This window comes from Platalea leucorodia, assembly GCF_965183815.1.
Source record: "Platalea leucorodia genome assembly, chromosome: 4".
NCBI lineage: Eukaryota > Metazoa > Chordata > Aves > Pelecaniformes > Threskiornithidae > Platalea > Platalea leucorodia.
In genome coordinates this window covers 32,411,433-32,438,431 of record NC_138826.1, presented here as the reverse complement: position 1 = coordinate 32,438,431, position 26,999 = coordinate 32,411,433, and the positions used below count along the sequence as shown (strand labels likewise).

Below are 26,999 nucleotides of genomic sequence, written 5' to 3'. Positions count from 1 at the left end.
CCTATGATGAACAACTGCACATAGAACATGCCGTTCATGAGATTTAACTTCCATATGATATATCTAATGCATCATAGTAGGTTGGGTTTCTTTTCAATATGCCTCCCAAAATATACTGCCTCTGCCTCATTACAACTCTGATAGTTTAACTGTCAGCTAACCTGTTTAATGAAAAACACCACTCTGAGACACTCGAGTGAAGTTCGTATGAGTCATCCTCTCTTCATATTTACATAAGACCCAAGAGGAAGTTATGGCTTGCACAGACACTTTTTCTGGCTTCCTGGTGTGGACTTGGATAATCACCACATATTACAAAGAAACAGCCCATCTCATTGGACAGCATATATATCCATACACATATAACCCTCGTGGTTCACTAAGACGCCAAAATTGGGAAAGACTGCTAGCGCAAACAGCACTACTAGTACTGAGGACCTCAGTGGAAAGATTTGGCACTATACATAAAAGTTTCTAAATGCCCACTTTGGTTGACATAGATAAGCTCACTTCAAGATACTTTATAGTCTAATAAAGCAATATCAAGCATCAAGAGGTGTACACTACAGTGATAATGATATTGCTAATGTCCTGCTTAACACACAGTTAAACAACTATTGTGGATTCATCTCACCTAATAAAACAGGACAGTCCCAGCGCACACATGTATTTCAGGAGGCAGTTCATTATACAAAGTTTTGAATGTCCCTGCCTTCAACCACTTCTTTCTTCTGTGGTGATATGACCCCATTTATTGAACAGATATTCTTATCACTGTGTTATAAGTGGCCCTATGAATAGCCAAAATGAACCTGTTTAAAAAAACAAATACAGATGAAAAAAATACTTCCAGTTACTGTTTCTTAACCTGGATAATTTCCACACCTTGTTCATGGTGGGTGGCCTCAAAAACAATTGCACGGATACAGAGAGGCTCTGTAGACTGCAGCACTGGGCTGGACAGGAACATCATCAACCACCTTCCTCTCCAGAACACATTTGCATAATAAGCCTCTCAGATATTTAGCATCAGATGGGATGAATCACCTTCTCTCATGATACTGACTACAGATGACTGGCTTAGAATAAACGCCCACGACTTATAAGGCTGCAGTGAAATGACAAGATATCCATCCTTAATATAGGCAAAGGGAGTACTGTTACCTGATCCTAGCAAAAAACAACCCCAAAACTGGCTAACTAGTCAACACCAACATTTTTAACATTACTCTTGGTTTATACTGTGTTTATTAAAAAAAAAAAAAAAAAAAAAAGAAAAAAAAAAGAAGTATAAATTACTTGCCTAAGTAACTGTGTTTTATAACTTTACTCATTTGTGCAGCCTACACAAACCTGAGAGAAAATTGTGGGCAACACATATCTCAATCTATTTCTCATGTCCACAAGGTGAACTACTCCTTTAAAGAGACAAAAATCCCAACAGAGAAACCACAAAGAAGTCGAAAGAGAAAAATCAACACAGACAGGGCACAGTATTTCTCATCATTGTCATAAACAACATTATGGGAAATTAACTATCCCTGGTGTCAAAGCAGATGAGAACCACTAGAGACAACACTTCTGACAAGATAATCCTCTCCTAAGCATGCAGTGAAAAATTGTCTCCCTTGGTAATTGTCTCCCTTGCATTTCTTTTAAGCTGGCAGAAAAATTAAACTGACCACCTAATTGAGGAATCGCAGCTATTAGGAAAGCTAGCAGTAATGAAAGTGAGGGCAAAAACTTGTAGATTTTCTCCCTATTCTCCCCCTAACATATTCAGACAAAGCCAAAATAGCCAGGTGCTGTAATATATAGAGGAAAAGCAAAGTGCTGCCAACATTAGCAAAGCAGAACTAAATAATGCTCAGGTGCAGAGTTATTGCATTGGCTACATTTTGTGATTTATCTGCAACAGTGAGCAATTTGTATGAATAAATGCTAAGTCTGGGGAGCCGCAAGAGCCAGAGAATTTGAAATGAATTATTGTAACTCATTCTTCTGGGTTCACATATCTGGGCCAAAGTTTTTTAAATGAGGTTCCTAAATTTAGGTTGCTAAGAGTTTATCTTTAGTCATCAGAGTGCTAGACCATTCAGTACCTCCTACAGAAGTCAATGGCTCTACACTCTAAAAGCCTGAAATGTATTTAGAAACATAACCGTAGATAGGCAAGTTTAAATATCTATAAATATCTTCTGTTTAGAGCCGCAACACATAGCATGAAACATTATTCTAAACCCAGACATGCTGAGAGGAAGTAGAAACTTGCATTTTGTGGTTCAGATTTTGCACTATATTTACAGCCTTGCTGTCCTAAAGGATCCTAAAATGAACTATTGAAAGACACATCTCGGAGGTCTCAACCTTCTGATAGCACTGTTGTATTGGAGGTGTATTGCTGGAGTCTCATGGAAGTTAAGCAGTGTGAAGAGCAAAGTCCTGGAGACCTGTGATATCATAAGAAAATTTATTCAGAATTCTCAGAACAAGAAAGAAATTACCTCTTTGTAATTTACGGAGTTTCTTTTTCTTTAAAGAGGAAAAAGTATCAGCACTTGGGAGATTATGGTCACCCATTTTTAATTATTTTTTAAATATTCAAGTTGTTCAAGATCTTGCCATTTGTTTAAGCTTGTGCCTCTGTCCATTCAAAAAGAAAAGAAAAAGTCTATGAAACATCCTGAAGGTTATATTATAGCCTATTTCATAAATGCACGCTATATTAAAGACAGTAGGCTAGGAATTTGTGTGATCACTGTGGCTGAGGAAAAGCTCTGCCATCCATTGGGGCAGGGTTCATGTGCTAAAATACGTTATGGGTTTTTTTGTGGAAAAATTACTAATACAGGTGCAAAATACCCTAGTTCTTTATATACTCTACATGTACATAGGGTCTAGTTGACACTTGGGAGTAATGCCTCACAACATTTCTATCAAATAGAAAATCTGCTTTTGAGATAAACAGCACACTGGAAATTAAAGAGCATCCATCTTTCCTTTATTTTCTCTTAGACTACCAAATAGCTTCTACAAATTTGGAAAAAAAGAGGGGTTTTTGAGACTATGTGTCCTTCTTCCTTCCCAACTACATTTCAACAGCCAAATGTTAAAATGCAGAACCCAAACGAGAATTATAATTCACTCAGTGGACCACTATTAATGACAACATATAAATGATATTATCAGAATAGAGCCAGACTAGGAAGAAGGGAAGGGGAACAGTGAATGTAGAAAACTGTATGTAATTTCTCAGTAGAAAACATTTGCAACAGACACTGAAAATCAAAACACAAGCATTAAGGTTTCAGATCTTATACCAACAATGATAAAAGAAAAGAATAAGATGCTTCATGAAAAATTATCAAATATATTTCCAAGTACATGGCTTTGTGTGCTTTTAAATGTATAACTTAAAATAATTTACTGCCAATAATCCATGACAATATTATTTTATTGGAATACAGCAGAGAAAAATATTTACAACGCCTTTATGAATAAGTAACTCGGTTCATTATTTTATCTAATGGCGGTTGCAGGATTAAAAGGAGAAGCTAGGAAAATAAGCAATAAATACTGCTATGTTCAGAAATAAAGCAATTCTGCGGAAAAAAAATAGAACTGAAACAATCCTTTCCTGACCTTCTCAAAAAAATCTGAAACTGAAAACATTTCTAAGCATATAATGGCTGGCTAGTAATAGGCAGGGCTCTTTTCCACAATACCTGGCTGCTTTGCCAGGGTCAGCACCTTGGTATTAACAGCAAAAAGCAGGCTGTGTAGAAAGAAATGTAAGGATGAGTGGCCAGACACAACTTAGAGAGATGCTGGTGAGTGTTCAAACATACATGGGCAGACTGTTCCAGTGACAGCAGGATGTGCTGAAGAGTTTAGGCTTACATGGATCTGTGTTATAGTTACAAACCTGTTGTCTCCTTACTGTGTACCTAGGGGGACAGTCAGTAGGAATGTCTGGAAGCCCCGTAACCAACCCCAGGATCGTAGAAAAAAATGTCTTGCAGGTGGCAAACACAGATGGTCCTCTTGTGCCTACATTTTTGGAAACAAGGGCTGCCACCCTGAAATCCATGATATAAAAGAACCACCAGCGTGTTTTGCTAGGAGGGATATCAAAGTAGTAAAGGGTATTACTTGCGCATCCTTTACCTTAATAGCGAGGATAAAGAGCATCATAGCTTTCCAGAAAAAAAATGAATGAGAGTGTAAACTGGGGAGTTCACTGTTGGAAAATAATTTGGAGAGTGTCCTAAGAGATACTGAAAGGACAAAAAACCGAAGTTGTTGCCAACCGACGACCAATTACAGCTGGCAGCACAGAGCAGATACACCTGCAATGTGGTGAGTACTCCATGGTGGCACCGGGAGACACCCCCAACCATCTCGAGAGCACAGCTCCAGGATCCAGGCCCCGTTAAAAAGCTCCTCCTATGCAACTGTCTTCCAGCTTGCCGGCCCCTGCCAACAGCCAGCCCCCAGGACGCTTACAGCAGAAAACCAGGCGCAGAGCAAGCTAGCCAGGGAACATCTGAAGAAAGAGCCTGCAGGAGACCCAAGTTCTTTGTAGAGACCAGGACAGTGGGGGATAAGATTAGGAAATACTCAAGGTCAGCTTTACTACTATGAAATAAGTAAAAAAAATAGATACACCTTCATCACAGGCAAATATCACAAATCTCTGATTCTTCTAAGGTTGTTTGTCATCTTTCCCTTCATATTTCTAAAGCAACCAGCATGACAAAGACAGATAAACCTCTTTTTTTCTTTTTTTTCTTTTCTTTTTTTTATTATTCATAATGAAGGTTTAAGTAAAGAAGGGCTTGGGGAAGTAATCATGTGTAAATCTCAGGTCTCTGCAAATCTTTCATAAGGGATCAGTCTCAGCCCTTACAATTCATTACTTCCTCACTTTACATTTGACACTGGACAGGTTTCAAAAGAAAACTGTTTCCAGCTCTTATTGTCCCAAGCAAGGTTGTAGCCAGTAACCTGCTCCCAACAGAAGTTTTTTTTTTTACCTTCACATTCTTGGAGAAATTAAACTACTGTCTTTTCTTCCCTCCACAAAAAAGAAGAAAATTTCTTCAGAACCATTTTGAAATCTATTATAGTAAAAAGCAATGGGGAAGGAAAAAAAAAAGTCACTACCTTCTTTATTGCATTTTGTAAACCTGAGTCAAACCTAGTTCCAGCTGCTGACTTTCATTGCAGGAGATGGACTTATATTTTTAAAAACAGCTTTGTTCTTGATTTAAATGTCCATGAAAACATCCTAGGAATCAAGGAAGTGGTTTAGATCCCAAAGAAGAGATACAGACCAAGTTTCCAATGCAATACATCTGACAGTAATTAATTGGATAGTATCAATGTGCACCTGTTTATCTGAGAAGCTTTGTGTATGTCTTGGATACAAATAAGTTAAGATAGAAGATATGAAAAAGTCAATTCTGGTAGAGCAGATGGGTTCAGTGCATATCCCCTAGATACCTGATTTATATTTAGAAACTTCTTCAATTAAAATAGTGTAGTTCACGTCCAGGAGTGACTTGCATAGATAATAGAACTTCACAGAAAAACAATTTCTCTGTAGCAGTTACTGAGATTCTTGCACTTCATTAGAACCTTTCTTTCCTTTGCATTTTGAATAAATACCTCTTGGCTCAGTATCTCCAGAGGACCATAAATCCTATAATGTTTAATAGATTAAAAATAAATAAATAAAATAAGCATTACTAGCCAAAATGAAGTATTTATAAAATAATTTTTAAAATTCTTTGTATAATAATTATAGTGTATTAAAGAATACCCCAAACTGATATTGTTTCTAAAGCTTAATTGGTAATGATACCATTAGTACAGGAATTAAAATGAAATTTTCCGGCCCACAGTACAACATCCCAACTCTAGATGAAAAGCTAAGACATTTTGGACTAAGAATCTTGAAGAGAAAAAAACTCAGTTGCAGTAAACTGAATCAGGACTGTAAGTTTACTTTTCTTATTTAATACAGGTTAATTAAAATTTCTAAATGTCATTTCAAAGTGAAATATTAAATTCTTCCTTTTCTAAATGGTAAAATGGGAATTTAAAGACGTTCTATGACATATGTTTTCAGATCAGAAAATCCACTGAACCTGACCCTTTCTTACTGAACATCATTCTCCATGAAGAATTTGTACTTTTAATAAAATTTTTTTTGCCGGAAATTTTATATTCTTCTTTGTTCTGAACATCTTCCTAGAAATGTGCACATACACATTTTTTAAAAACCACTTAGCAGGCTTACTGAGTCCCTGTCTTTTAGTGATCACTACCTCCTGTCAATGATACAGTTAATTTCCCTAAACTTACAACAGAAGCTGTCAATTCTGAATCTTGGTACATATTAGCTTCGTACAAGTGATTAATGAACCACAAGCATAACTTGCTTTTAACATCCACATTTCTTGATGTTTCACTGTGCATATTACTTCATTCTTGATCTACACTCTATAAATATATTACTAAAAAACCTCACTCAGTGGGAATGTTTTTTCAAGTTATCCTGCACTGTTACATTATAACATGAAGCCTGATATTTCCTTATTACTCTTCTGCAGAACTGCCTTGCTAAGAAAAGCTATTCTTCCCTCAGTGGTACCGACGAAGCACAAGTAATTATTGAAAGAGTATCATGAGATTGGATGGTATTTTAACCTTTCTGGGCTCCTCCAGTTGTATAAGCCTATAAACCTGGCATATTCAGCTTGAATCTCCCACAAAAGATAGGCCAAACCAGTCATATAGATCTTTATACTCTTCTACTCAGATGTCTGGTCATTAGTCTGGGATAGGTATCCAGTGTTCTTTTTCCCCACAAACTCTGTATTATTTCATTTATGGTTTCTGTCCAAACAATATGAGATGGTCCTTTCTTGACCTCTGTCTCAGTTCCTCTACAAGTTAATAACTCAATCTAATAAAGGAAAAAATGAGGGGAAAAAGAAAGAGAGCGGAAAAAAAGGAAAAGACCAAAAAAAAAAAAAAAAAAAAAAAGAGGGGAAAAAAGAAAATGGGGGGGGGGAGGGGGAGAGAGAAAAAGAGGAGAAAAAAGAAAAAGAAAAAAACCAGAAAAATACATCCCAGAGCAAATTCTCAAATACCGTCCACAACTGAGTTCCATTTTCAGTTGCTAGTAAGACATTTCACGCAAACAGCAGTAAATATGACCCAAACCTTCACCAGCTTTTAACACACACCCCTCTACAGCTGATGAATGCTAATTAGAAGGTGTATATGACATTTTGCACAATATGATTTCATAATAACCCAAACTGAAATATACTAATAATATATTTTAAAATTTGTACTGCACTAGTTCCCTGTTACTTAGGTCATAGGTGATCAGAAAAAAAAAACCTACACAGAAGAAAACCTACATAAAAGTTTAATGTTAATCAAGAGAAACATTAGAGGTGAAGAAAATTATCAGGAAGAGTGGCAGAAGAGGAAATATACACTGCAACTTCTGGCTACAAGGCTGTAATATTCTTGAGTAACTACTGTAATATATAGAATCATAGAATCGTCAAGGTTGGAAAAGACCCTTAAGATCATCGAGTCCAACCATTAACCTAACACTGTCAGGTCCATCTATACCATGTCCTCGAGCACCACATCTATCCGTTCTTTAAATACCTCCAGGGATGGGGACTCAACCACTTCTCTCTGCAGCCTGTTCCAATGCCTGACCACCCTTTCGGTGAAGAAGTTTTTCCTAATGTCTAACCTAAACTTCCCCTGGCGCAGCTTGAGGCTGTTTCCTCTCGTTCTACCACTCATTACTAGGGAGAAGAGACCGACCCCCACCTCGCTACAACCTCCTTTCAGGTAGTTGTAGAGAGCAATAAGGTCTCCCCTCAGCCTCCTCTTCTCCAGACTAAACAACCCCAGTTCCCTCAGCTGCTCCTCATAAGACTTGTGCTCTAGACCCTTCACCAGCTTTGTTGCCCTTCTTTGGACACGCTTTAATACCTCAATGTCCTTCTTGTAGTGAGGGGCCCAAAACTGAACACAGAACTCGAGGTGCGGCCTCACCAGTGCCGAGTACAGGGGCGCTATCACCTCCCTGGTCCTGCTGGCCACACTATTCCTGATACAGGCCAGGATGCCATTGGCCCTCCTGGCCACCTGAGCACACTGCTGGCTCATGTTCAGGCAGCTGTCAACCAACACCCCCAGGTCCTTTTCTGCCAGGCAGCTCTCCAGCCACTCCTCCCCCACCCTGTAGTGTTGCATGGGGCTGTTGTGACCGACATGCAGGACTCAGCACTGAGCCTTGTTGAACCTCATACAGTTGGCCTCGGCCCAACGATCCAGCCTGTCCAGATCCCTCTGCAGGGCCTTCCTACCCTCCAGCAGATCGACACTTCCACCCAACTTGGTGTCATCTGCAAACTTACTGAGGGTGCACTCGATCCCCTTATCCAGATCATCAATGAAGATGTTGAACAGGACCGGCCCCAGTACTGAGCCCTGGGGAACACCACTCATGACCAGCCGCCAACTGGATTTGACTCCAACATGTGACATTGCCTATTGTTTTAGCCTTAATCATTTAAATGTAATGCCTTGGGATTTCTGTTTAATCTTATTCCCATTTTACAGGTAATGCTTATTATATTCAACCTCATTTTACAGCTAATGCTTATTATATTCAATCTCTGTTGCCATTCCATTTAATGCATATTCCACTGAATGATGCATAAAAGTAAAGCACTGTATATGGAACTCTTCCAAAAGCATTCAGTAAGAATTTACTTTTCAAAGCTCAAATGTCATATGCTATTTATAAACATAGTAACTGTTGACCATTTAAGTATGTGGCACAGTGGTGACACCAGATAATTGCACAGCTGTTTGCTGTTGCAAAGCAACATTTCCACAAAGACATAAATCTAATGTTAACTAAAGAACATAACCTCTCAGAAATCTTGTACTTAAAATTTTACCAAAGCCACACCTTGAACTGACTTTGAAGACCCAATGAAATCTTTGAAAAGAATGACTAAATTTTGCTCACTTAGACACTGAATTTCTTTTTGAAGATAGCAGCTTTGTATATCTATATTCTATTAAAAAGTCTCACTTTTTTAGAGACAATTTTGTAAAGCTTTGTTAAGAACTGTACTCCTGAAAAAGCCAAACTACAGAGAACAAACTAAAATTCATCAGAACTGGCCAGCATTTGGAGCTTGGTTTTTTTTGTTGTTGTTGGTTTGGTTTGGTTCTCCTCCTACCTCCCATTAAGAGAAGAAATCACCTGAAACAACTTAGCAGTTTAAGTTTTCTGTTTGTTTGGAATACCTATATGGGGTTGACTAGACATAGGTATGAAGGCTGAAAATGGCTCGTCAGGCATAGACTTTTAGTAAATAAACCTATTTTCAGCACGGATGATTGCTCTCTATTCTCATAATGAGCAGCCATTCCACAGTCAGGATATAACACATTTCATTATACACCACCAACCTCATACACTGTGCCCTCTCAGCCCTACTCAGAAACAATACCTTAAGCTCCAACTTCAGCCTGCATTGGAAGTTCAATATAACTTTATAGAGTTTGCACAGACTTTTCCAGAGTTTGATCTTTTTGTAGGTATAAACAGCAGATGGTAACTATATCATTAAAGAAAGATGCAAACTTCTTAGCTTTCTAACATGCACACACCACCAAACTGTGAAAACACAACTTATACATTCCTAATTTCTTCTTTTAGAAGAAGTATGCTTTGTCTTGACAGCATGATAGCTGAAGCTCCCAGAATCACATATCACAGCATAAGCTGTGAACTGAAAGAACCAGCTATAGGGTCAAGAGACCACTTTGATTTTTATGAAGTTATGGGTTTAATACTGATTCATTGCCTCTGGCACAAAGTTGCCAGTCACACTGCAAGGCTGTTATTTTACATATGTTACGGATTTTTAAACTCTATGAACTTGGAAAGGTATATCCACATCAAAGGTTACCCTGTCTGTTATCCATCTTTTCATCTGTTCACATACATGCAGTCTCTTCCCTTAAATTCCTTAAAAATCCTGTCTGGTTTTAAAGGAAAGAAGATGACACTAGTCTTGCCTCAGCCTCAAACATAATCACTCTCAAACCAGTCCTTTTCTGCCTACAGCACTCTTATTTTAAATTGCAAAATAAATACATAAATAAAGCAAAATGCTTACAGGTCTGAGGACCTTCTTGTCAGTCATAGCGCATTTTACATGCACAAACAGTGCCACAGGCTGTGTGAGCACTAAAGAACACTTTAAGATCACCTTAACCATCTCAAACCAGAAGATTCTTCCTGATCAGCTCTGCCAAGAGGAAAGAATATTTGCTTTTCTTTATACTGCATGAGAATATTTGGCTTCCGAGTACTTGTCAAGCGATAACTCTTTCAGGCGGCTCTAGGAGGAAAGAAACCCTTGGGGAGCAGTAATGGTGGTAATGGAAGGGCTAACTTTCCCTTTGTATGTCCACAGTCTTAATGACTTTATGCAAATCCTTACAGGCTGAACAAAGGTAAGCAAAGGCAGCAGTCGCCTAGCACTGAGTACATATACAGCACAAACCCAATGAGAAGCAGGCACAGATAATTTCACTTTTTGTTCCCAGATTTTTCTGCCAAGAAGGTGTTCAAATATTCACCATTTGGGTCAAAACCCGTGATGTTTTGCACCCACACTTTCTCAAAGCTTGCAGAGATGCACTGAAGCCCCTGTGGTTATCTCATTACTGACAGTCTTTATCTTTGGCAGCAAGAATGGTATTAAAAATATATTTTACAGTAATGGGCCATGAGCAGATTTGACTGGAAAACATACTTACTTTTCCTAAATGCTTGCATATAGTTACTCAGAAGAGTATGGCAAAGTTATTAATTTAAAAATACTTATTTAATCTTTTGAAACAATTTCCACTTCATCTAACACAAGCTCACATACTGTTTGCAAAGTTATAGACAAATGGGGTTTTGAGAATGAACCTTTCTACATTGTCTGGAGAAACCGCTTATCTTCTGACTCCAGGGAAAGCAGCTTTCATTACAGATTATGCTTTGATTCTGTTCTTGAAACCAAATCATTTTTAGCATTTTAAGTACAGTAATTTTCTTCCCATTGTTTCTGAAGTAGAATTTAGACAAAACACAGATTTGTGTTAGAATTTTGATATACCTGAGCTTCTGTACAAATCCAGAAGGAAAAAGTGAAACTAATAGGTTTTTAATTTTAAAATCTGAGCACGTCTGACTTGTGATATAATATCCTTACCACTGATTTCTATTATTCCATCCCCGCAGGTATGAAAGGACTCACAATGGAAACTTCCATTATGTCTAATTAAAGTAGCCTACATCTCACTGACCAAAAATAAAGTACGGTATATGGTATATCATTTATGCAGAATGATTTACATAGAGGAACATGAGTGTATGTTTTAAGCATCTTATGACCAGCTGAGGGGAAAAAAAACCCCAACAGTCAACAAATATTATGGGATGAACACAGTTTTTAATTTAACAATTGTGTTTGTGACAAACTATGAGTAGAAAACAAAAATTGTTTCAATGTTTATCCTATGAAAAGGGATTCAGATTTCAGACTAATATATGAAAACATCCATCAAATGTTAATTTCTTTTTCTGAAGATAAAGTGAAAGCAACATATTGTGTAACAATACAACAAATAGTGCTGAACAGGGAGTTTGGCAGGAAATTCGTCCTCCTTGCGGGAAAATCTATGGCAGATGGAAACAGGAACCAAATCTATTAGCTGATGACAGCTTTGTTCACAAAGTCTGTGGTGTGGTCAAATTTCCCAGTCTGTAGAATCTACTTAGGCACACTGAACTTTTGAGTGAGGCAAAGACCATGTATTTGAGAGCATATTGCAGGTATCTTCAGCTATGGCTGATGAGCAGTTTCACCGCAAAACTTTAACAAAAAAAACGTTACCAGGGAAAATTTTAAAAAGACAATGTCTTGTAAAGTCAATAAGCAGAAGGTGTCAAAATGGGAAGTTTGTGAGAGTTAAATGTAATGATAAAGAGAGGAGGAAAAAAAGATGACATCGGAATGAACAGTATTTTTATATCAGGGTTACATCTGTTTTTATAGGAGACTCAAAAGAATGTGACAATAAACATTACTAGCTGAAAAAACTGAATGAAGGTACATCTCCTTAAGTGGTTACCTGATGGGAACATAACACTATCACCTGATAGAAATCATGGAAGAGAAGAGCTAAGGACTAGAGATGGATCTGGAGACATGGGAGAAATTCAGAAAATTTTTTAAGAGAACATACAGGAACGAAGAGAAAATATTAATTTGACATGATGTGAGTTGTAAACAGAAAAACTTGGTGCATGTGAGCACAAAGACAATACAGAGGAGTGATCAAATATGGCAAGAGAAAGAGCTGTAACAGGGCAAGATAGCTGCACAGAGAAACAGAAATACTGCATAGAGCAAACAGACAAGCCAAAAAAGAGACCAGGTGAACCCCACAAGCACAAAGATAAAATCCAAGGGCTGAGACTTATGGGTGATGACGACAACACAGGGAAGATTAAAAAACCTAAATGAAGGAGAGGGGAAAGAGGACAGGGGAAAGAGGAAGTAACTACAAAACAGACAAAGGAAAAATAAAATTGAGAAGATTGGAGATTCACACAATCCCAGGAACCGTTGAATTGCATGAGGGATGAATTCACTGGCCTGTCATCAGAAAGTACAGAAGGAAGAGGTCAGCAAGCTAGGACAAGAAACATGGCCTTGAGGCAGAAAAGAAATAAGAAAGAATTAAGAAAAAAAAAATAAATCTTTGTTCACTTAGGTCAGGTGTCATTGCAAGGTTACTGCTGGATAAAGTAATATTTATACATGGTTGAGATAGATGCACAGTCCAAATTAAGATAGGATGCAGCTAATGAAGATGAACAGACACAAAAAAGACTTGTGGTAAAAAGAAACAGTAAGTGTAACCACTGAAAGGTATTCTCATTAAAACGGACATTTCTTAGGTGATTCTTTCAGATAAGACTTTCAGTACTGGCCTTGAGGGGCTAAGTCTGAAACTACAAGAAAGAAGAAAATTAAATATTAAAAAGCACACAGGGCTCACAGTCTCTAAAACTACTTTTAATTTGTGAGACTATAAAAATATGTTAATGAAGATACACTGACAGCTACGTCCAAACAGAGAGGGCAGTGCAAGATGTAAAAATAGCAATAAGAAGAATACAAATATGGTGATATTATAGTCAGAAATGGAATTATATTTATAGCAAGATAACAGACAACAAAGAAATAAACAGGGACATCACTGCAAAACAGACAATCTGTGTAACTGGGGGAAGTATAATAGACTTCCTGGGATAGTGGCCCTGCAGTCAAAGTTGAATATAGAAGAATAACACTTACCACCTATAAAAAGTTCTGCAGGGGTGCTGTGAATTTAATAAATTTTAAAATCTTAAAGCCAGAGGGGAAAAAAAAAGTTGTAATTGATCTTGTTGGATAGCACAATCATGAGTTAAACAAAGCTAAGTACAGACAAGGTTCCTAGCTTCATAATAGAGGACCTTAAAGGAATTCCAAATTTCCTCTGCCACCCTTAGATTTTGAGCTTTGCAGTTATCCTGTTTTCTCAGCAGTTACTCCTTTTGAAGAGTTTTAGTTGGTTATTTATCAGTAATGATCCTGACAAATACTATTAAGTAAATTAACTGTGATAGAAAACTAGGAAGTATGATAAACACAGAGGTATTTAGAGAGCATTTAAAAAGATGATGACTTCTGAAAACAGATAACAATTATGGTGAAATGCACTACTATGAAAAATAAGGTCATGCACTCAGAAAAAAAAAAAAAAAAAAAAGCTATTATTTGAGACTTCATCAGTTTGAAAAACACCAGAGGCTTATTAGAGGTTTATTGTCTGTAATCTAGCAATTTGTGCACCCATGAACAATTAGACCCTAAGATGTATCAACTGAAATGTTGTCAACAGAGTAAGAAAGTATTAATACCACAGAGAGACTGCTATAGTCACTAGCAAGTTGAGAGTAGAGTTTAAGTTTGGATAGTTTAGTAACAGAACTGTAAGACAATATGCTTGCTGTATTTCAAGTACTATTTTAAGTTCCTCAGGAGGATAAAAACCAAAGCATCCCAATTGCTAAACTCACATAGCCATGCTAGCACAAAGACGTATGGATGCAAGTAGGATCACAGATATATTCTGGCTGAGAATACGAAAGTTTCTAAGTATGATGGGCGAGATTCTCAAATTAGCTCACAACAGTAGTGGCACGCCAACATACACACAGTTCAGTTTCAAGAGAGTGCATGATCAGTTTATGAAAGTGATTATGGAACATATATTTATGTATTATGGTGGCCTCTGTTCTCAGGAGACAGGAGCAAGTAAGCCAGGAGTTAATTTCTCATCTTGTACCCCTAAGACAGCACAGAAATCCAGCAGTAGTCTCCTGGGTTTTATAAGAAAGACACAAAAATATGCACTTTATAGACTACAGCAGAGCTGAAAGAGTTAATATCGAGCCCCTGTTTCCATTAGGAACTCAGACATTCAAGGTTTAATATCTCAGACATTCCAAATTGCACCTCCTGGAACTTGGCAAGCATCTTGTCAGCTTCAATGCAGTTTGTTTTTCCAAACCCAAATTGTTTTTACAATATTAAGGTATTCTAATTTTTTAAAGCAATAAGTACAAAAGCAGTAATCCTTTACCATTGTGATAAGGATTGTCTACCATAATCTTTATTTATTACTAAAGCTTGACTGTCAAAGAAAAGGAACTAATTTTTCAAAGTCTGTTTAGGTAGCTGAGCTGCTATTTTCTGAATTTAGGTCTGAGAAGACTGATTACTTCAGTTCTGAAGAATTCGGATTAAAAAAAAATGATGCTATTCCATGGAAACCATATGATTCACGAATTAATACTGTAATATGGGATGAATATTAGCTCCATTCAAATTAAGGGGGACAATATTTCATCCTCAGGAGCCTTCTGTCTCTCAAATACTTCTTCAAATCCTCCAAAACTGATAGATTTAGAACATTATATTAAAAGACAGTTAGTGCATATGATTTAGTAAAGTAACTCGTTTAACAGGTTCTGACAAAAGACTATCTATTACAAACAAATACACACCAAACGTAAGCAAAGAAATCTTAGGTTCTACTTTCTTGATGAAAGTAGGTATGACAGAGTTCTGGAGAGGGGAAAAACGCACATACCTTCTACTATGTGCGGTGTTCAAATCAGGCTGGGACCAGTCCCAAACTGGTGAGCCCCAAGATGATATAAAAAGAGTTTTTGATAGAACGGAGAAGAAAAAAGATAATAATAATAATGTAGTACTATTATATCTTTTTGCAGTTGAAAATTAAGGCAGAGAAATCAAGTGCATGATAAACATCGCACACAACACATGACAGAACAAGGAGTTCAAGTCACTTGTCCTTGTTCAAGGCCTTCAACAGTAATCCTTGCTTTAAAAATCTGTATTCTTCCTTGCCTTCAGTAACATCAGAAGGATTCATCACAGCAAAGGATGTGCTGAACTTGCTGCTTTCTGCTCCAGAAGAGGGAAAAGACAGCACGCACTTGGAGGTACTCTGTCAGCGTCCCAGAGGCCCTCACCAGAAACACATTCTTACCATTGTCCCATTTGGTATCTCCACTTGAAGAGTACTTTAAAGATGCGTACTCTTGGATATGCACATAAATCTGTGCCTTTTATGGCTTTCTCCATTACAGCATCCAAACTGAAAACAAAACCTTAACTTGCAAGAATACCACTGCGATTTTGCACTTGCAAATTATATCCTGTTGTGTCACACCTGCAGCTACTCCTAAGCCTGTGGTTTCATTATTTTCAATTGAATGCTGGAAGGTGGCAGAAGTATTTTTCCTTCATGAATCTGAAGCTCATAGCCAAAATTGTCCAGACACAATCCAGATCACTCTGCCCTTCCCTGGGTAGATATACACATGTGTTTGTGTATGTGTACACTTGTGTGGATATACTCCTACATATATGTATACTCACACAGATGTCTGGGGATGGGCACATAAAACAGACAGAAAAACAGAGGGAAGAAAACCAGGCCAGCAGTAACATCCAAAACGTCCAACTCCAAGCATAAAGGGTATTTTAAACAAAGTTGTGTTCTCGCCACACTGGGCAGGGACTCAGAAAAACTGACTCCTGGATTTATCATAAAATTCCTGGAAAAATATGACCAAATTTTCTCAAGTTTGATGTACAGGAATAACTAACTCCATATTATATATGTATGTTTAGATAGATGCACACATATATACATGCATAAAATGTTGTAAATCTAAGACTGATACAGGCAGGCAAACCACTGTTGCAACTGTTCCAGGGACCTGCATCATCTAGAACAGCAGAATTGTAGTTATGCTAACAAGTAAAAATTGTTTGCATATGTTTTGGCCATTGATTTTTAAGTTTGGCTATATCTAAGCAGGATTTATCGGTCAAATTATACACTTACCTGGAAATCAATACAAATCATTAGACCACACAGTTTGTTTCTCTTCTGCCTATATGTCATGTATTCACACTTTTCTGTGGCTTTAGGAATAAGAAAACAGAGGAGGGCCATCCTTTTGAAACGGTTTGACTATGTAAATTTTTCTGTAACCATTTGTCTGCTTCTAGGAGAAAGATGCCTTTCCCACCCAGGGCAACACTTCTGGGACAAGTGGCAAGGAGCCATTTCCCCTGCTAGATTTACTATTGCCATGCTTCTGAGAGCACGTTTCACCACCTCAGTTAGCTATGTTAGATGAGCTACCACATGGCTGAGCTCTGTGCAAATTGCCGCTCACAGCAGCCTACATACCATGCTCAAACATCACCTTCCCTAACCTCCCATTGTTCCCTGTTTCTTTTCATTAAGTCTATTCAGCAATTCTCTCTAAAATCTATGTCTTGGCTGTCTCTCTGTCAGCTGACTTCTTCCTGCCCCTTTCAACAAGCACAAGACATTACTCAACTATCTGTGCTGCACAGCTGAAACAGAAAAGCTATCAGTCAAGTGAGAACACTGCAGCACACTCCTATGCTATTATTTTGCTTTGCCTTAGCTACTCCATACTCCCTATTGCAGGAAAGATTTATTTCCCAAATTAATTACAAGTACTCGACCAGTCTTTATTCTGAAACCCTCATCAGCTACTTCCTCTGTTCCAAACCCGGAGACAGATGGAGCCGTTTGCCCTCATCTGTAGATAAAACTCTACAAACATACAACTCTTCCTCTCTCTCTCTCTCCCACCTTTTTCCTCTTGCCTCCCCAGACAGATTGAAGAGTCTACAGCAGCTGTGCAAAACCCCCACACCATTGATTTTCCTGCTTTTTTTTAAAACAAAAGACAAAACCTGGTATTTTGAACCATGCATCTCTCTTGTTCTCTGGGTGTTGCCTAAATAAGATATATTAGGCTTAATAATGTATATTCAAAAAGACTTTAATTTCCAACCCAAGATTTTTTTACTCAGTTTTGGTTACTCCAACACCTTTTCTCCTCATCCTTGAGCCTTCTTGCTCAGAGAGCTCTACCTCTATACTTGGGATGGAGCCAATGACAGGATTCACCAGCTCTCACCCACTCTGTTCTTCAGGGATGTGATGTTGCACCACCTGAAATTGAGCTGAGAGAAATAAACATGCAAAACAAGTCTTCACCAGCTTTCAAAAGCCAAGCAAAATTATTTTCTACCCCATCTGCCCATCTAGTTATAAAATGTGGAGGACATTTATTCTTGGCCTCAGTAAACAAAAATAGCTAGCTTTTGCAATCCTCAATTCTCATTTAGCAATACTACAGATACATAGTCTTATTTGCGTAAAAGCTATGCATACATGCATACATAACCCTCCAAATACCCTCTACCACAGGGTACGTTGGCTGCCATCTAAGCCAAGTGCCATAAATTCATGAAAAAAAATTATACTTGCTTGAAAACACAAAACGACAACAACAAAAACCAACCAAAACATTTATCTGGCATTCTTCTACTGTTCTTATCTGAAATCCCACTACTACAACCCATGATGGATTAAGAGCAACCAAAAAGCATAACTCCAGGATGGATTTTAAACAGTTTTATTCATGTAATTTAAAAACAACTAGGATATCAGACAGCTTTCCCAGGCTTCACAAGGGCCTGAATCCTTCTCTCTGACTACCAAACATAATTAATTTACCAAATTTGAACTTTCTCTTTCATGTAATAACTGATGATTAATTGCTCACTATACTGATTGCTTCTCAAGTCCTGCTCCTGAGTTGCATGCCTGTGCAGCTTGGGAAACCATTATATACAATCTTAAGCTTTACTATTCCATCCTATTGCCGTGGAAGTCTCAAAACCTGTCTCAGATGAGTAATTGTGGTAATAACTGAAACAAACTGAGATGTCTTGTTTTTATCACTGTTTGAACTACTACCACAGAAAATGAGGATCCTTGGAAAATGTTAGAAACATCTGTCTGATGCAAAAATCAAACTTCCTTCAATGTTTTAAGTACACTGACAGCAACTCAAAAATGGGTGTAAATTTTCAGTACCATACTTTTCAAATAAATAGGATTTAAAATGTATGACTAATTGGGCTCATGCAAATCCCCCTTTTGAATTTACATATGTAAATGTCTGCGGAATTATCCTTTATCTGAGTAATTATGCCACCCTTAGTTACATGATCTATATCATATATGGTACAGATAAGATAGAAACAATGATAAATTACTGATGAATCTTTACAACAAGCTTTTCTGATTGAGTAATCTAATGACAATCATGGGTACAAGGAGAAACTAAAAACAAAGCATCACCACTCCTTCCCTCTGGATGTATCAAAGGCACATGGTTAATATCACACAATATTTTCAGAGTAGGCAAGCCCTGTCAGCTTTTCCGCAGCCTGCACCCCCCAACAGAACTGACAACATGTTGCCACCACCAACGTGCTTCCAGAAGCCCCTGTCATAGAAATACGCCTTTCCTCTCTCTCCCAGCCAGGCCTGTGACTCTGAAATTCTTCATGCCATGTAACCCTCCAGGCTGAGGAGACAGACGATACCAGGAGCGGCCTTTGGTGCAGAAAGTGCAATATTTGAAATTTACACCCTTCTTTAAACAGAGAGGTGGCAGTGTGGATGAAGAGAGAAGTGGGAACACCCCTCTACGTCACTATTATGCCCTGTGTAAGGTTTCAGAGAAAATGCTGGAGGACTATCGCCCACAATTCAAATAGCTCCGGGGGCCTGGCTAGTTTGTTTGCAGCTCCCTGCAGCTGCAACACCCCATATGCAGCCTCTCTGACCATGTAGTTTCCAGTTTGCTCCTGAAAGGGTAGTTTTACAACCCTCACTGAAACACCTGCACTGAGGATGCTTTTCAGGGCCTTTTATGCTACTTCATTCTTTCTATTCAGTATAAGGGGAGGTGGATCCTGGATAAATGTCTCCCCTCAGCTTTCTTTGGAGATTAGTGCTTTGATCAGAAATCCTCTGAAATTAGTAGGACTCTCTTCAGCTGTTTTCAATAAGCATTGGGCCAGGCTTAGAAGAAAGAACATGAAATAAACACCAGTTATCTGTTTTCATTAAAACATTTTCATTAGACCTTATCATTTTTTCCTCTGGGAGAAAACTACTGCAACAGCTTTAATAAATATCTTGGCAGAAGAAATAATAATTTACATGAGAGGACAAATTAATATCTAAATAATAAACTCTCCATGCTCTGGAGTCATCTCTTCACAACTGAGCCCTATATGCATAATGTACCACTGCTGAGTGGATGACTTTGAATAATCACAAGTGACCTGAAATAACAGCAAAGTAGCACAGAAAACTAAACCTTTACCATTGTGTCACTGTCTCCCATAGGGATTAGAATCCATTGTTCCACACTGTAAAATATTGTTCGTGTAGATAATAATTTTATCTTGTCTAACTTTAAAGTTCACATTTGTAGGCTTTTTTGATTAATGAAATGGCTTTGACAGCCAGAAGCTTCTTCCCAATATTAGAGAGAAAGCGGGTGGGTGCCAATTTACGATTATTCAAACTAGTAATCTCCTGTGTCTCTGACTGCTATTATTCCTTTGCCTGTGACCCAACCGCTTAATGAAGTGAAATTAATTTACAGTAATAGGAAATTCTCAGAACTACATGAAAGCACAAGCTTTAATATGGGAAGAACAAATGGCCTTTTCATGCAAGGCTGACCACAAGCATTGTAAAGAAATTTGAAAGGACTTTATACCTTTTTAAGTAGGTATGGTATTAGCTGAAACAATATACTGCAGTAAATATGATAAATCATCAAACACCTCTTCGAAACGGAAAGCACCAACACAATTTTCTCCTTTTGTCACACAGCATAATGTTCTCATTTGCATATAAATGTATGACACACATATTTTGCAGAGGTAAAACCAAGATCTCATCATCCTTCAAATCCCTTCTAACACTTCTATCATGATAGCCATGACAAACTGCCAACAGACAACCAGTAACAGGGAGGTTGACATTTATTTTGCTTACTCGTCCTTTGCAAATGTATGTATCAGTGCACATTAGAATTGAAATAAATACAGTTTTATCTTAAATGATAAGATACAGCTCACATTTTTCTCCAAATATAATGTTTATCTACAAAATCCTATAAAAGTTTGAAATTCTAACTCAAATCCCCCACATTCTTGTATTTCCTTTCATGTAGGAAAAATATAATTTTCCTAAATTTTGCTTTATCATCCCTTCCCCACCTCTGCCCTAAAAAACCAAGAAGGAGAGGAAGTAGAGAGAAAGGTGTGCAAGAGCCACAACAGATAGGACTGTTTTTTTTAAAAATAAAATTCTTTATTTGAAGCATTAAACATGCCTAATTATTTTCTAACTAGCTCTAATATTTGTTTTATTCTCCCTCATACATTCTGTATTTTTACACTAATTTTCAAACCTTCTTAGATCTCTTGGGGGAAAGAATGCAGCAGTTAACACAATGATCCTTCAATATGTCTGGGTGCTATAGAAGGACAACAGCCACCACACAAGTATTCATGTATTCACATACTCTCATTGCACACATATGATGGTGATATTCAAGCAACAAATTAAGAATATCATTTGATGTTTCTCATCACCTTCTCACCAAAATCAGATTAAGATAATCTGAGATTTCTGGTGCATCGTCACATGCTGTAGCTCTTCCTCTTTCCATTTTGATTTTCCCTCCTCCCAGACAGTGGTTGGAAGAACAGGATAAATCCTTATCCTTCAAAAAACTTCAGGTAGCAACAAGAGGCTGAGGCAACACTTCTGCTTCAAATAGAGCCTTTCCTGTTTTGCCCAGAGTTTCAGGTTATCTCCAGCTAAGGTCAAGCTATCACTACACAAGTCTTGCCTTTACAATTACTAAGGCTGGAAACTAATTTGGTTCCCTTGTTAGCGAAAATCTGGACCAATTGTTAACACTGGATGGATCTTTTTTTTTTCCCCAAGAGATTGTTAATAGTTCATTGAATTATCTCACAGCAACCAGGTTTAGTTCTTATCAGACTTGGAGATCCTTATGCAAGGTCTGGGCTACTACCCAAGGTATTATTAGCAGGTATAACAAGTCCAAGTATTAAACATGGTTTTTTCTGTATTTGTCCTTACTTGCACACTTCTGCTAAGGAATGTACGCAATCTAAATCAATAAAACAATCTGTTGCTTTTGTCACAGAAGATGTCTATTCAATACACATGCAAATTGCATAGGACAACTGTTATGGCGGTAAGGCAATCATATACTACTTTGCAAACACAATGCAAACTCGAGCCTCTTTCAGGTCCTTAAGCAAACTGACTCTGATTGACAAAGACAGACACAAGTGAGATACGTGAAGAAAAGTCTTTACAAGATACCAAATGATTCATATCTAAGGATAATTCAGAGAACTCCCTCTCTCTTTCCCTGTATTCAATTGCTTGCTCAAATAAACTGAAAATCTCCACAGTCTACTTCATATTATAAATTCATCCTTTCAAAAACTGGTTTTCAAAATCACTATTTCATTTCTTTTCTGGCAGTGCATCTAAATCTTCTGTAAGTCAAATACAGTATATACGCATTACCCCACTAAAGCTGAACAGAATGCATTGGTTTGGCAATGTGTTCAAAGTAACCTTTCCTCAGGAATCCTAGTAGATAAAAATGAAGAATCTTCATCAACTAGATGACAGCAGCTCAGAAAATATATATAATGGAAAATATTTCAGTATTATTAATAAATAACAAAAGACAGAACAGAATCTTAAAGGAATTAACTGATGGGTAGTTCAAACCAGTAATTTTAATTGTTAACAAATCTCAAAAAGCCCAGGAAAAGCCAAAGTATTAATGGTTCTAAATTATAAAATTATTAAGGAGTGATGTAGAGAGTTACATACCATGGACCCTGATGTTTGTCTCAGGAAATAAAATAATTTGTCCATAACTGGTCAACCAATAATTAGATGTTTAAGAATATCTGTATTTGGGTGGTTGGGTGGTTTGTTTTGGTTTGTGGTTTGTTTTTTTTTTTTTTGGTGTGGGTGTTTGATTTTTTTTTTTCTTTAACAAGCTTACTGGTAAGATTCAGAAAAAGAAATTACTGATACAAATTCTTCAAGTAATTCAACTTGGTACTATACAATGCTTGATTCTTTTAATAGAAATTTTATATGGATTTAGGAGAACAAACAGCAGATGGATTAGTGAATGGTTAACTCCCCTTGTCCTATCATTACACTAATTCTGATAAGAAGAAGTGTGGAATAAGTTAGGCAGCCTGCAATAACCAAAAAAGCTAGATTATCTTTTGGTACCCTTTAGCATTACATGTTATGAAATTACAAAGTATTGAGGCAGACTCAGAGATGGTTAGAAATACTTCAACCCACACAACCCTTAGCATTTGCCTGTCCAGCATAAGGGTGGCACTGGATTCACACCAGTTGCGGCATACTCTTAAAGCAGCATTTGCTAAGATACTTCTTGCCATTTGTACTTAGAAAAAACATGGCGTTGCTCACCAGAGGAATCCACGTCTCTGACAGCCTGGGTGGCACATGAAGGCTGCAGTTTACAGGGAGGGAATTCAGTTGGACTATTACACTTTTGAGAAAAAGTAAATTTGCACATTCAAAAACATGCTTAAAAGTACGAACTGCAAATTGGAGCTCCGTTCCGAAGCACAGTGCGTTCATCAGAAAAAAAAAAATGAAATCTAACTAGTACTCTCTGATTTAACTTCTACATACAGTGTGTGAGAAATCATCTCTCTCTTCTTAAAAAAAAAAAACCAACAGCAAACAAACAAACAAAAAAAAACCAACAAAAAAACCCAAAAGCAAAACAGATAAAAACCAGGACTATAAAGGCAGTAACTTGGAGCATTTTTATGATACATGTTTGTCTATTTAAAGCAAAATATATCCTTATAAAAATAAGCAACTGCCCTGAGATTTAATACATACTATTTTAAACTCCTTGACCTTCCCAGTTTTCATTTTTAACCTTGAGCAGGTGATTCAATATCCAAATACTTGGTTGCCCAGAATAAAAGAGGATATTAATGCTTCCTTAGATCATAAAACTGCTGTGTGAGTAGAATTTATTAATGTTTCTAAGGCTCAGAAACTATCAGGACAAAACCCAGAAAAGTACACAAGATACAGGTGCATATTTTGGGGTACAAAGTTCTCATTTTAAATGTAAATACAGAAACCTTAAATCAAACTTACCATTAAAAAAACCCTTTGTCTTTAGCAACTGAAGTAGTCTGGAAATTTGTATGTATAAAATTTAAAAATATATATCTCCTGTTATGATTTGCCTTATAAATTGTCCATATAATTTCACCTTGGCACAATGTGGGCATCATCCATCACTAACAGAAACTGATCATCTTATAGAATCTGAAGGTTGAGTCACAAGACACAGAATACTGGAAAGCCATAGAAGAACCAAGGTCCTTTCTGAGCAGCATGCTCACTACAACAAAAAGCAAGACTGAACTGAAGAAAAGAGGACCCTGAATCATGAAAATGCATGAAGCTCAACTGCTCGTGGACACAGATCATCTGCAGGCAGTTGCATATGATTTCTAATGGGTAAAGTGTAATGCATTTAGAAATCCATTTACAATTTTTGGGGTTACTGTTTTAAATTTTCATGCAAAATTTAGGAGGCACTTCCAGAATACCAGTGAGTCTGGACCTTGGTTAAAATCTGAGACTATGACTTAGTTATACAAGGCAGGGGTTGCTAACTTCAGATCCTGCACAAGGAAAGTGAGTGTCAGGGTATGAACTTCTAAATGGCAAGCATAGATAAGGTCTACCTCTGAAGCCTACAACCTTGAACGTACAGAGGTTGTGTGTAAATGCTGCCTAACCCAGTCAAGACCATCTAGACACAAACTAAGGATGAAAAGCATCAAAATACTGGTAGAATTGGTGTAAAACAGCAACTCACAAAAAATACACTTCAGAATTTGTTTCCATTTCACATTGAAAGAAAATGAAATTTCATGAAAGATATATCACCAACACCTCAGAATAAGCAACAGAAAGACAACTCCATCTTTCACCATAGCCCTGAGAACTACCACTTTGACCTCAAAGAGATAGTTGCTCTACCTTTCTTGGATCAGAACTTCTATCCTGCACCTAAAGTGCATTCCTAATAACAGCTTGGTCAAATCCAGTAAGTTTCATAAAATATCCCACTTTTAACAAAGCAACCAACTCAACCCATCACATTTGCAACAATTAGTAACAACAGGTGAAAAAAACTGTTAAGGGCTGGAGGTATTGTTTCTTTACTCTCTCCTTCCCCCCTTCCAAAATTCTCCTCAGCAGTTACCCAACTGCTATACTTGGTTTTGAAAGAAGGCTAAATTATAGAGCAGCCATTCAGAATGAACTCTTCCTGTGAGCTTCCTCAGCTACGAAGTTTGTATTCAGAAATGAATTTGCAGTCTTTTTTTCAGTGGGATTTGGGTGCTTGCTGCTCTGGATGTTCCAATAGCAGATCCTTTAAGAGCATTCATTTAAAGCTACATATGTGAAAAGAGATTTTTGGAAGAATGAAAGCTGATATGTGTAATAAAGGATCTTTCAAAAATCCAACACATTAGAAATGTATGTACTCCAATCCAGTGCTAAACTATTCTTCTCGTGAAAAGGTTGCTCAAGGATTACTGAAAAAGAAAGGCTTCAGAGAAAAATCAAGAACTCCTGAAAAATCTTCTGGAGGTGGACTGATACATATTGAAATACAAGATGAACAAGTCATTCTATGCTAATAGGAATGCACAAATTCCCTAAGAATTTAACTCATGGCAGGAAATGAAAACAGACCTTTTGTATTCCCCTGCAGACTTGGCAGCATATATCCATAGCCAATTCACACTTGACTGACTCCAGAGCTGATTCAAAGCTTACATTCCTTCCAGCACTTGCCAATGTGCTTTAAAGAAAAATTGAGTATCCCACAATTAAAGATGTACACAAAGGTAATGTCTGATATCTAAAAGTGACAGGAGGGGCAGGAAGTTTTGATATGGTATATAATGGCAGAACTCATTAGGATCACTAACAGGTTAATTTTGGAAAAGACCTGCAAAAAAGAGGAAAACAAACAAACAAAAAAAAGTAGTGCTGATAATCTGTAAAACTTTTCTGTTTGGATGCATCATCTGGAAGTGGACAAAAATTACATGACTCTTTCTCTGTTCAAGTAAGCACTCAGACATGGTAGTCTGTGGCTGAGCACCTTTTGAATAGGTTTATGAATGTTTATACCACACAAGAGTTTCAATATTTACCACCTGTATACTTGCTACTCTGAAGCTGATGCATTATTGCAATTGCAAGATCATGGAAAACTTCATGCTTGATTGCTCAGAAGTATAAATTAATATAGATATTATCTGTTTACATATCTATATTAATGTGTTTGTGCACATACACATTTTCTTCGTCTCTGAAAGCGTTGGTGGGGAGCAACACAGAATTTACAGTGAGCATTGTGCCTTCAAGAAAGAAAAATATGTCCCAAATTACATTCTAGTATTATTAAGTCTTTTTTTTTTTTTTTTTCAGATTCTCTAGAGATTCTTCAGTTCATTTTTGTTATTTGAATATCCCTGATTGTATTAGGTTTGTGTGGCAAGGTTTTGGTAGCGGGGGGCGGGGCATAGAGGTGGCTCCTGTGAGAAGCTGCTAGAAACTTCCCCTATGTCCAACAGAGCCAATGCCAGCCAGCTCCAAGACGGACCCACCGCTGGCCAAAGCTGAGCCCATCAGTGACAGTGGTAGCACCTCTGGGATAGCATATTGAAGAAGGGGAAAAATAAAAAAAACTGTGCAACTGAAGCCGGAGAGAGGAGTGCAAATATATGAGAGGAACAACTCTGCAGACACCAAGGTCAGTGAAGGAGGAGGGGGAGGAGGTGCTCCAGGCACTGGAGCAGAGATTCCCCTGCAGCCCATGGTGAAGCCCACGGTGAGGCAGGGTGTACCCCTGCAGCCCATGGAGGTTCACGGTGGAGCAGATACCCACCTGCAGCCCGTGGAGGTCCCCACGTGGGAGCAGGTGGATGCCTGAAGGAGGCTGTGACCCCATGGGAAGTCTGCACTGGAGCAGGCTCCCTGGCAGGACCTGTGGCCCTGTGGAGAGAGAAGCCCATGCTGAGAGCAGGTTTTCTGGTAGGACTTGTGACCCCATGGGGGATCCACGCTGGAACAGTCTATTCCTGAAGGACTGCACCCCGTTTAAGGGTCCCTCGCATGGAGACAGCTCTCCACAGGAGGACTGTCTCCCATGA

At 37.8% G+C, this 26,999-nt stretch overlaps 1 protein-coding gene across 1 annotated transcript in view; it reads right to left on the bottom strand.

Annotated features, from left to right (window-relative positions):
• Nucleotides 1-26,999, bottom strand: part of GRID1 (glutamate ionotropic receptor delta type subunit 1) — a gene marked incomplete at both ends in the record, with an annotated part of 541,866 nt that overhangs the window by 125,358 nt on the left and 389,509 nt on the right. The gene's annotated exons all lie outside the window — the stretch shown is intronic.